This window comes from Oncorhynchus keta, unplaced genomic scaffold, assembly GCF_023373465.1.
Source record: "Oncorhynchus keta strain PuntledgeMale-10-30-2019 unplaced genomic scaffold, Oket_V2 Un_scaffold_5244_pilon_pilon, whole genome shotgun sequence".
Lineage (NCBI taxonomy): Eukaryota > Metazoa > Chordata > Actinopteri > Salmoniformes > Salmonidae > Oncorhynchus > Oncorhynchus keta.
Window position 1 is genome coordinate 104,559 of NW_026290956.1, and position 14,578 is coordinate 119,136.

Below are 14,578 nucleotides of genomic sequence, written 5' to 3' on the forward strand. Positions count from 1 at the left end.
CGCACGCACACGGCCGCTAGATACGCACACAACCGCTAGATACGCACACGGCCGCTAGATACGCACACGCCCGCTAGATACGCACACAACCACTAGATACGCACACAACCGCTAGATACGCACACAACCGCTAGATACGCACGCACACGGCCGCTAGATACGCACACAACCACTAGATACGCACACAACCACTAGATACGCACACAACCGCGAGATACGCACACAACCGCTAGATACGCACACAACCGCTAGATACGCACACAACCGCTAGATACGCACACAACCGCTAGATACGCACACGGCCGCTAGATACGCACACAACCGCTAGATACGCACACAACCGCTAGATACGCACACGGCCGCTAGATACGCACACAACCGCTAGATACGCACACAACCGCTAGATACGCACACAACCGCTAGATACGCACACGCCGCTAGATACGCACACGGCCGCTAGATACGCACACGGCCGCTAGATACGCACACGGCCGCTAGATACGCACACAACCGCTAGATACGCACACGGCCGCTAGATACGCACACGGCCGCTAGATACGCACACAACCGCTAGATACGCACACAACCGCTAGATACGCACACAACCGCTAGATACGCACACACGCACACGGCCGCTAGATACGCACACAACCGCTAGATACGCACACAACCGCTAGATACGCACACAACCGCTAGATACGCACACGGCCGCTAGATACGCACACGGCCGCTAGCCGCTAGATACGCACACGGCCGCTAGATACGCACACAACCGCTAGATACGCACACACGGCCGCTAGATACGCACACAACCGCTAGATACGCACACAACCGCTAGATACGCACACAACCGCTAGATACGCACACAACCGCTAGATACGCACACAACCGCTAGATACGCACACGGCCGCTAGATACGCACACACACGGCCGCTAGATACGCACACGGCCGCTAGATACGCACACGGCCGCTAGATACGCACACGGCCGCTAGATACGCACACACACGGCCGCTAGATACGCACACAACCGCTAGATACGCACACAACCGCTAGATACGCACACACACGGCCGCTAGATACGCACACAACCGCTAGATACGCACACAACCGCTAGATACGCACACAACCGCTAGATACGCACACAACCACTAGATACGCACACAACCGCTAGATACGCACACAACCGCTAGATACGCACACAACCGCTAGATACGCACACAACCGCTAGATACGCACACGGCCGCTAGATACGCACGCACACGGCCGCTAGATACGCACACGGCCGCTAGATACGCACACGGCCGCTAGATACGCACACGGCCGCTAGATACGCGCACACGGCCGCTAGATACGCACACGGCCGCTAGATACGCACGCACACGGCCGCTAGATACGCACACGGCCGCTAGATACGCACACGGCCGCTAGATACGCACACAACCGCTAGATACGCACACAACCGCTAGATACGCACACAACCGCTAGATACGCACACAACCGCTAGATACGCACACAACCGCTAGATACGCACACAACCGCTAGATACGCACACGGCCGCTAGATACGCACACGCCCGCTAGATACGCACGCACACGGCCGCTAGATACGCACACGGCCGCTAGATACGCACACGGCCGCTAGATACGCACGCACACAACCGCTAGATACGCACGCACACGGCCGCTAGATACGCACGCACACGGCCGCTAGATACGCACACGGCCGCTAGATACGCACGCACACGGCCGCTAGATACGCACGCACACGGCCGCTAGATACGCACGCACACAACCGCTAGATACGCACACAACCGCTAGATACGCACACGGCCGCTAGATACGCACACGCCCGCTAGATACGCACGCACACGGCCGCTAGATACGCACACAACCGCTAGATACGCACACAACCACTAGATACGCACACGGCCGCTAGATACGCACACAACCGCTAGATACGCACACAACCGCTAGATACGCACACGGCCGCTAGATACGCACGCACACGGCCGCTAGATACGCACGCACACAACCGCTAGATACGCACACGGCCGCTAGATACGCACACGGCCGCTAGATACGCACACGGCCGCTAGATACGCACGCACACGGCCGCTAGATACGCACACGGCCGCTAGATACGCACGCACACGGCCGCTAGATACGCACACGGCCGCTAGATACGCACGCACACGGCCGCTAGATACGCACACGGCCGCTAGATACGCACACAACCGCTAGATACGCACACAACCGCTAGATACGCACACGGCCGCTAGATACGCACACGCCCGCTAGATACGCACGCACACGGCCGCTAGATACGCACACAACCGCTAGATACGCACACAACCACTAGATACGCACACAACCACTAGATACGCACACAACCGCTAGATACGCACACGGCCGCTAGATACGCACACAACCGCTAGATACGCACACAACCACTAGATACGCACACAACCACTAGATACGCACACGGCCGCTAGATACGCACGCACACAACCGCTAGATACGCACACAACCGCTAGATACGCACACGGCCGCTAGATACGCACACGCCCGCTAGATACGCACACGGCCGCTAGATACGCACGCACACAACCGCTAGATACGCACACAACCGCTAGATACGCACACAACCGCTAGATACGCACACAACCGCTAGATACGCACACAACCGCTAGATACGCACACAACCGCTAGATACGCACACGGCCGCTAGATACGCACGCACACGGCCGCTAGATACGCACGCACACAACCGCTAGATACGCACACAACCGCTAGATACGCACACAACCGCTAGATACGCACACAACCGCTAGATACGCACACAACCGCTAGATACGCACACAACCGCTAGATACGCACACAACCGCTAGATACGCACACAACCGCTAGATACGCACACAACCGCTAGATACGCACACAACCACTAGATACGCACACAACCACTAGATACGCACACAACCGCTAGATACGCACACAACCGCTAGATACGCTCACAACCGCTAGATACGCACACAACCGCTAGATACGCACACGGCCGCTAGATACGCACACGGCCGCTAGATACGCACACTAGATACGCACACGGCCGCTAGATACGCACACTAGATACGCACACGGCCGCTAGATACGCACACGAACGCTAGATACGCACACGACCGCTAGATACGCACACGGCCGCTAGATACGCACACGGCCGCTAGATACGCACACAACCGCTAGATACGCACACAACCGCTAGATACGCACACGGCCGCTAGATACGCACACGGCCGCTAGATACGCACACGGCCGCTAAATACGCACACGGCCGCTAGATACGCACACAACCGCTAGATACGCACACAACCGCTAGATACGCACACGGCCGCTAGATACGCACACGGCCGCTAGATACGCACACGGCCGCTAGATACGCACACGGCCGCTAGATACGCACACGGCCGCTAGATACGCACACGACCGCTAGATACGCACACGGCCGCTAGATACGCACACGGCCGCTAGATACGCACACAACCGCTAGATACGCACACGGCCGCTACGCTAGATACGCACACGGCCGCTAGATACGCACACAACCGCTAGATACGCACACGGCCGCTAGATACGCACAGATACGCACACAACCGCTAGATACGCACACGGCCGCTAGATACGCACACAACCGCTAGATACGCACACGGCCGCTAGATACGCACACGGCCGCTAGATACGCACACGGCCGCTAGATACGCACACGGCCGCTAGATACGCACGCTAGATACGCACGCCGCTAGATACGCACACGGCCGCTAGATACGCACACGACCGCTAGATACGCACACAACCGCTAGATACGCACGCAACCGCTAGATACGCACACAACCGCTAGATACGCACACAACCGCTAGATACGCACACAACCGCTAGATACGCACACAACCGCTAGATACGCACACAACCGCTAGATACGCACACAACCGCTAGATACGCACACAACCGCTAGATACGCACACACCGCCGCCGCTAGATACGCACACAACCGCTAGATACGCACACAACCGCTAGATACGCACACAACCGCTAGATACGCACACAACCGCTAGATACGCACACAACCGCTAGATACGCACACAACCGCTAGATACGCACACAACCGCTAGATACGCACAAGACCGCTAGATACGCACACAACCGCTAGATACGCACACAACCGCTAGATACGCACACAACCGCTAGATACGCACACAACCGCTAGATACGCACACAACCGCTAGATACGCACACAACCGCTAGATACGCACACAACCGCTAGATACGCACACAACCGCTAGATACGCACACAACCGCTAGATACGCACACAACCGCTAGATACGCACACAACCGCTAGATACGCACACAACCGCTAGATACGCACACAACCGCTAGATACGCACACAACCGCTAGATACGCACACGGCCGCTAGATACGCACACGGCCGCTAGATACGCACACGGCCGCTAGATACGCACACAACCGCTAGATACGCACACAACCGCTAGATACGCACACAACCGCTAGATACGCACACAACCGCTAGATACGCACACGGCCGCTAGATACGCACACGGCCGCTAGATACGCACACAACCGCTAGATACGCACACAACCGCTAGATACGCACACAACCGCTAGATACGCACACAACCGCTAGATACGCACACAACCGCTAGATACGCACAACCGCTAGATACGCACACAACCGCTAGATACGCACACGGCCGCTAGATACGCACACAACCGCTAGATACGCACACAACCGCTAGATACGCACACAACCGCTAGATACGCACACAACCGCTAGATACGCACACAACCGCTAGATACGCACACGGCCGCTAGATACGCACACAACCGCTAGATACGCACACAACCGCTAGATACGCACACGGCCGCTAGATACGCACACGGCCGCTAGATACGCACACGGCCGCTAGATACGCACACGGCCGCTAGATACGCACACGGCCGCTAGATACGCACACAACCGCTAGATACGCACACAACCGCTAGATACGCACACGGCCGCTAGATACGCACACGGCCGCTAGATACGCACACGGCCGCTAGATACGCACACGGCCGCTAGATACGCACACAACCGCTAGATACGCACACAACCGCTAGATACGCACACAACCGCTAGATACGCACACAAACACGGCCGCTAGATACGCACACAACCGCTAGATACGCACACAACCGCTAGATACGCACACGGCCGCTAGATACGCACACAACCGCTAGATACGCACACAACCGCTAGATACGCACACGGCCGCTAGATACGCACACGGCCGCTAGATACGCACACTAGATACGCACACGGCCGCTAGATACGCACACGAACGCTAGATACGCACACGACCGCTAGATACGCACACGGCCGCTAGATACGCACACGGCCGCTAGATACGCACACAACCGCTAGATACGCACACGGCCGCTAGATACGCACACTACCACTAGATACGCACACAACCGCGAGATACGCACACAACCACTAGATACGCACACGGCCGCTAGATACGCACACAACCGCTAGATACGCACACTACCACTAGATACGCACACGGCCGCTAGATACGCACACAACCACTAGATACGCACACGGCCGCTAGATACGCACGCACACGACCGCTAGATACGCACGCACACGGCCCCCACCTCGAGGGCAAAACATTTAACTGGCCCCCACCTCGAGGGCAAAACATTTAACTGGCCCCCCCACCTCAAGGGCAACATTTAACTGGCCCCCCACCTCGAGGGCAAAACATTTAACTGGCCCCCCCACCTCGAGGGCAACATTTAACTGGCCCCCCCACCTCGAGGGCAAAACATTTGACTGGCCCCCCCACCTCGAGGGCAAAACAAAATACCCGTCCTCCAGGAAGTGACCTAACAGTCTTACCCGTCCTTGGAGGAAGTGACCTAACAGTCTTACCCGTCCTTGGAGGAAGTGACCTAACAGTCTTACCCATCCTTGGAGGAAGTGACCTTACAGTCTTACCTGTTCTACAGGAAGTGACCTAACAGTATTACCTGTCCTTGGAGGAAGTGACCTAACAGTCTTTCATGTCCTACAGGAAGTGACCTAACAGTCTTACCTGTTCTAGAGGAAGTGACCTAACAGTCTTACCTGTTCTAGAGGAAGTGACCTTACAGTCTTACCTGTCCTTGGAGGAAGTGTATCTGCGCTACGGCTGCAGTGTCTCTGTGTAGTCCTGTAAACTCCACCCCTGGTGATCCATAACTAACAGCACAGTCAAGGAATACAGCTATATACACACAGCTATATACACACAGCTATATACACACACAGCTATATACACACAGCTATATACACACAGCTATATACACACAGCTATATACACACAGCTGTATACACACAGCTGTATACACACAGCTGTATACACACAGCTATATACACACAGCTAAATACACACAGCTATATACACACAGCTATATACACACAGCTATATACACACAGCTATATACACACAGCTATATACACACAGCTATATACACACAGCTATATACACACAGCTATATACACACAGCTATATACACACAGCTATATACACACAGCTATATACACACAGCTATATACACACAGCTATATACACACAGCTATATACACACAGCTATATACACACAGCTATATACACACAGCTATATACACACAGCTATATACACACAGCTATATACACACAGCTATATACACACAGCTATATACACACAGCTATATACACACAGCTATATACACACAGCTATATACACACAGCTATATACACACAGCTATATACACACAGCTATATACACACAGCTATATACACACAGCTATATACACACAGCTATATACACACAGCTATATACACACAGCTATATACACACAGCTATATACACACAGCTATATACACACAGCTATATACACACAGCTATATACACACAGCTATATACACACAGCTATATACACACAGCTATATACACACAGCTATATACACACAGCTATATACACACAGCTATATACACACAGCTATATACACACAGCTATATACACACAGCTATATACACACAGCTATATACACACACAGCTATATACACACACAGCTATATACACACACAGCTATATACACACAGCTATATACACACAGCTATATACACACAGCTATATACACACAGCACAGTCAAGGAATACAGCTGTATACACACAGCTATATACACACAGCTATATACACACACAGCTATATACACACAGCTATATACACACAGCTATATACACACAGCTATATACACACAGCTATATACACACAGCTATATACACACAGCTATATACACACAGCTATATACACACAGCACAGTCAAGGAATACAGCTGTATACACACAGCTATATACACACAGCTATATACACACAGCTATATACACACAGCTATATACACACAGCTATATACACACAGCTATATACACACAGCTATATACACACAGCTATATACACACAGCTATATACACACAGCTATATACACACAGCTATATACACACAGCTATATACACACAGCTATATACACACAGCTATATACACACAGCTATATACACACAGCTATATACACACAGCTATATACACACAGCGCAGTCAGGGAATACAGCTATATACACACAGCTATATACACACAGCTATATACACACAGCTATATACACACAGCTATATACACACACAGCTATATACACACAGCACAGTCAAGGAATACAGCTATATACACACAGCTATATACACACAGCTATATACACACAGCTATATACACACACAGCTATATACACACAGCTATATACACACAGCTATATACACACAGCTATATACACACACACAGCTATATACACACACACAGCTATATACACACAGCTATATACACACAGCTATATACACACAGCTATATACACACAGCTATATACACACACAGCTATATACACACAGCTATATACACACAGCGCAGTCAGGGAATACAGCTATATACACACAGCTATATACACACAGCTATATACACACAGCACAGTCAAGGAATACAGCTATATACACACAGCTATATACACACAGCTATATACACACACAGCTATATACACACAGCTATATACACACAGCTATATACACACAGCTATATACACACAGCTATATACACACACACAGCTATATACACACACACAGCTATATACACACAGCTATATACACACAGCTATATACACACAGCTATATACACACAGCTATATACACACAGCTATATACACACAGCTATATACACACAGCTATATACACACAGCACAGTCAAGGAATACAGCTATATACACACAGCTATATACACACAGCTATATACACACAGCTATATACACACACACACAGCTATATACACACAGCTATATACACACAGCACAGTCAAGGAATACAGCTATATACACACAGCTATATACACACAGCGCAGTCAGGGAATACAGCTATATACACACAGCTATATACACACAGCACAGTCAAGGAATACAGCTATATACACACAGCTATATACACACAGAACAGTCAGGGAAAACAGCTATATACACACAGCACAGTGGGGCAAAAAAGTATTTAGTCAGCCACCAATTGTGCAAGTTCTCCCACTTAAAAATGTTTCGTAAGAAGCATTTCAAGGTCCTGGAGTGGCCTAGCCAGTCTCCAGATCTCAACCCCATAGAAAATCTTTGGAGGGAGTTGAAAGTCCGTGTTGCCCAGCAACAGCCCCAAAACATCACTGCTCTAGAGAAGATCTGCATGGAGGAATGGGCCAAAATACCAGCAACAGTGTGTGAAAACAGTGTGAAGACTTACAGAAAACGTTTGACCTCTGTCATTGCCCACAAAGGGTATATAACAAAGTATTGAGATAAACTTTTGCTATTGACCAAATACTTATTTTCCACCATAATTTGCAAATAAATTCATTAAAAATCCTACAATGTGATTTTCTGGATTTTATTTTCTAATTTTGTCTGTCATAGTTGAAGTGCACCTATGATGAAAATTACAGGCCTCTCTCATCATAGACCACCATGTCTATATACCTGATCTACCTGTTGAATTAACTACTATTCACCACCACCATGTCTATATACCTGATCTACCTGTTGAATTAACTACTATTCACCACCATGTCTATATACCTGATCTACCTGTTGAATTAACTACTATTCACCACCACCATGTCTATATACCTGATCTACCTGTTGAATTAACTACTATTCACCACCACCATGTCTATATACCTGATCTACCTGTTGAATTAACTACTATTCACCACCACCATGTCTATATACCTGATCTACCTGTTGAATTAACTACTATTCACCACCATGTCTATATACCTGATCTACCTGTTGAATTAACTACTATTCACCACCACCATGTCTATATACCTGATCTACCTGTTGAATTAACTACTATTCACCACCATGTCTATATACCTGATCTACCTGTTGAATTAACTACTATTCACCACCATGTCTATATACCTGATCTACCTGTTGAATTAACTACTATTCACCACCACCATGTCTATATACCTGATCTACCTGTTGAATTAACTACTATTCACCACCACCATGTCTATATACCTGATCTACCTGTTGAATTAACTACTATTCACCACCATGTCTATATACCTGATCTACCTGTTGAATTAACTACTATTCACCACCATGTCTATATACCTGATCTACCTGTTGAATTAACTACTATTCATCACCATGTCTATATACCTGATCTACCTGTTGAATTAACTACTATTCATCACCATGTCTATATACCTGATCTACCTGTTGAATTAACTACTATTCACCACCACCATGTCTATATACCTGATCTACCTGTTGAATTAACTACTATTCACCACCACCATGTCTATATACCTGATCTACCTGTTGAATTAACTACTATTCACCACCACCATGTCTATATACCTGATCTACCTGTTGAATTAACTACTATTCACCACCACCATGTCTATATACCTGATCTACCTGTTGAATTAACTACTATTCACCACCATGTCTATATACCTGATCTACCTGTTGAATTAACTACTATTCACCACCACCATGTCTATATACCTGATCTACCTGTTGAATTAACTACTATTCACCACCACCATGTCTATATACCTGATCTACCTGTTGAATTAACTACTATTCACCACCACCATGTCTATATACCTGATCTACCTGTTGAATTAACTACTATTCACCACCACCATGTCTATACACCTGATCTACCTGTTGAATTAACTACTATTCACCACCACCATGTCTATATACCTGATCTACCTGTTGAATTAACTACTATTCACCACCATGTCTATATACCTGATCTACCTGTTGAATTAACTACTATTCATCACCATGTCTATATACCTGATCTACCTGTTGAATTAACTACTATTCACCACCATGTCTATATACCTGATCTACCTGTTGAATTAACTACTATTCATCACCACCATGTCTATATACCTGATCTACCTGTTGAATTAACTACTATTCACCACCACCATGTCTATATACCTGATCTACCTGTTGAATTAACTACTATTCACCACCATGTCTATATACCTGATCTACCTGTTGAATTAACTACTATTCACCACCATGTCTATATACCTGATCTACCTGTTGAATTAACTACTATTCACCACCATGTCTATATACCTGATCTACCTGTTGAATTAACTACTATTCACCACCATGTCTATATACCTGATCTACCTGTTGAATTAACTACTATTCACCACCATGTCTATATACCTGATCTACCTGTTGAATTAACTACTATTCACCACCACCATGTCTATATACCTGATCTACCTGTTGAATTAACTACTATTCACCACCACCATGTCTATATACCTGATCTACCTGTTGAATTAACTACTATTCACCACCATGTCTATATACCTGATCTACCTGTTGAATTAACTACTATTCACCACCATGTCTATATACCTGATCTACCTGTTGAATTAACTACTATTCATCACCACCATGTCTATATACCTGATCTACCTGTTGAATTAACTACTATTCACCACCATGTCTATGTACCTGATCTACCTGTTGAATTAACTACTATTCACCACCACCACCATGTCTATATACCTGATCTACCTGTTGAATTAACTACTATTCACCACCATGTCTATATACCTGATCTACCTGTTGAATTAACTACTATTCATTCACCACCATGTCTATATACCTGATCTACCTGTTGAATTAACTACTATTCACCACCACCATGTCTATATACCTGATCTACCTGTTGAATTAACTACTATTCACCACCATGTCTATATACCTGATCTACCTGTTGAATTAACTACTATTCATCACCATGTCTATATACCTGATCTACCTGTTATAATACTATTCATCACATGTCTATATACCTGATCTACCTGTTGAATTAACTACTATTCATCACCACCATGTCTATATACCTGATCTACCTGTTGAATTAACTACTATTCACCACCACCATGTCTATATACCTGATCTACCTGTTGAATTAACTACTATTCACCACCACCATGTCTATATACCTGATCTACCTGTTGAATTAACTACTATTCACCACCATGTCTATATACCTGATCTACCTGTTGAATTAACTACTATTCACCACCATGTCTATATACCTGATCTACCTGTTGAATTAACTACTATTCACCACCATGTCTATATACCTGATCTACCTGTTGAATTAACTACTATTCACCACCATGTCTATATACCTGATCTACCTGTTGAATTAACTACTATTCATCACCATGTCTATATACCTGATCTACCTGTTGAATTAACTACTATTCACCACCATGTCTATATACCTGATCTACCTGTTGAATTAACTACTATTCACCACCATGTCTATATACCTGATCTACCTGTTGAATTAACTACTATTCACCACCATGTCTATACCTGATCTACCTATTCACACCACCATTTACCTGTTGAATTAACTACTATTCACCACCACCATGTCTATATACCTGATCTACCTGTTGAATTAACTACTATTCACCACCACCATGTCTATATACCTGATCTACCTGTTGAATTAACTACTATTCACCACCACCATGTCTATATACCTGATTTACCTGTTGAATTAACTACTATTACTATTCACCACCACCATGTCTATATACCTGATTTACCTGTTGAATTAACTACTATTCACCACCACCATGTCTATATACCTGATCTACCTGTTGAATTAACTACTATTCACCACCACCATGTCTATATACCTGATCTACCTGTTGAATTAACTACTATTCACCACCATGTCTATATACCTGATCTACCTGTTGAATTAACTACTATTCACCACCACCATGTCTATATACCTGATTACCTGTTGAATTAACTACTATTCACCACACCATGTCTATATACCTGATCTACCTGTTGAATTAACTACTATTCACCACCATGTCTATATACCTGATCTACCTGTTGAATTAACTACTATTCACCACCACCATGTCTATATACCTGATCTACCTGTTGAATTAACTACTATTCACCACCATGTCTATTAACTGATCTATGTTGAATTAACACCACCACCATGTCTATATACCTGATCTACCTGTTGAATTAACTACTATTCACCACCACCATGTCTATATACCTGATCTACCTGTTGAATTAACTACTATTCACCACCACCATGTCTATATACCTGATCTACCTGTTGAATTAACTACTATTCACCACCACCATGTCTATATACCTGATCTACCTGTTGAATTAACTACTATTCACCACCACCATGTCTATATACCTGATCTACCTGTTGAATTAACTACTATTCACCACCATGTCTATATACCTGATCTACCTGTTGAATTAACTACTATTCACCACCACCATGTCTATATACCTGATCTACCTGTTGAATTAACTACTATTCACCACCACCATGTCTACCTGTTGAATACCTGATCTACCTGTTGAATTAACTACTATTCACCACCATGTCTATATACCTGATCTACCTGTTGAATTAACTACTATTCACCACCACCATGTCTATATACCTGATCTACCTGTTGAATTAACTACTATTCACCACCACCATGTCTATATACCTGATCTACCTGTTGAATTAACTACTATTCACCACCATGTCTATATACCTGATCTACCTGTTGAATTAACTACTATTCACCACCACCATGTCTATATACCTGATCTACCTGTTGAATTAACTACTATTCACCACCACTGATCACCTGTTGAATTAACTACTATTCACCACCACCATGTCTATATACCTGATCTACCTGTTGAATTAACTACTATTCACCACCACCATGTCTATATACCTGATCTACCTGTTGAATTAACTACTATTCACCACCACCATGTCTATATACCTGATCTACCTGTTGAATTAACTACTATTCACCACCATGTCTATATACCTGATCTACCTGTTGAATTAACTACTATTCACCACCATGTCTATATACCTGATCTACCTGTTGAATTAACTACTATTCACCACCACCATGTCTATATACCTGATCTACCTGTTGAATTAACTACTATTCACCACCATGTCTATATACCTGATCTACCTGTTGAATTAACTACTATTCACCACCACCATGTCTATATACCTGATCTACCTGTTGAATTAACTACTATTCACCACCACCATGTCTATATACCTGATCTACCTGTTGAATTAACTACTATTCACCACCACCATGTCTATATACCTGATCTACCTGTTGAATTAACTACTATTCACCACCACCATGTCTATATACCTGATCTACCTGTTGAATTAACTACTATTCACCACCATGTCTATATACCTGATCTACCTGTTGAATTAACTACTATTCACCACCATGTCTATATACCTGATCTACCTGTTGAATTAACTACTATTCACCACCACCATGTCTATATACCTGATCTACCTGTTGAATTAACTACTATTCACCACCATGTCTATATACCTGATCTACCTGTTGAATTAACTACTATTCACCACCACCATGTCTATATACCTGATCTACCTGTTGAATTAACTACTATTCACCACCACCAATTAACTACTATTCACCACCACCATGTCTATATACCTGATCTACCTGTTGAATTAACTACTATTCACCACCACCATGTCTATATACCTGATCTACCTGTTGAATTAACTACTATTCACCACCACCATGTCTATATACCTGATCTACCTGTTGAATTAACTACTATTCACCACCATGTCTATATACCTGATCTACCTGTTGAATTAACTACTATTCACCACCACCATGTCTATATACCTGATCTACCTGTTGAATTAACTACTATTCACCACCATGTCTATATACCTGATCTACCTGTTGAATTAACTACTATTCACCACCACCATGTCTATATACCTGATCTACCTGTTGAATTAACTACTATTCACCACCATGTCTATATACCTGATCTACCTGT

At 45.4% G+C, this 14,578-nt stretch overlaps 1 protein-coding gene and 1 long non-coding RNA gene across 3 annotated transcripts in view; both read right to left on the reverse strand.

Annotated features, from left to right (window-relative positions):
- Nucleotides 1–6,337, reverse strand: part of LOC127928989 (lethal(2) giant larvae protein homolog 1-like) — a 28,410-nt gene extending 22,073 nt beyond the window's left edge. Inside the window, exon 1 of the mRNA XM_052516638.1 lies at nt 6,211–6,337. The gene's annotated coding sequence lies outside the window, so the exon portion shown is untranslated. The remainder of the gene's footprint in view (nt 1–6,210) is intronic.
- Nucleotides 6,338–10,517: 4,180 nt separating this feature from the next.
- On the reverse strand, nt 10,518–14,169 carry LOC127928993 (uncharacterized). Of its 2 annotated transcripts, none has more exons than XR_008133146.1 (3): nt 13,897–14,169; nt 11,105–11,152; nt 10,518–11,053 (listed from the first exon to the last, which is right to left on the reverse strand). It is a non-coding gene; the product is annotated as an uncharacterized LOC127928993 (long non-coding RNA). The 2 variants fall into 2 exon arrangements; XR_008133145.1 differs by lacking the exon at nt 13,897–14,169 and adding an exon at nt 13,498–13,890.
- Between the last annotated feature and the right edge of the window lie 409 nt (nt 14,170–14,578).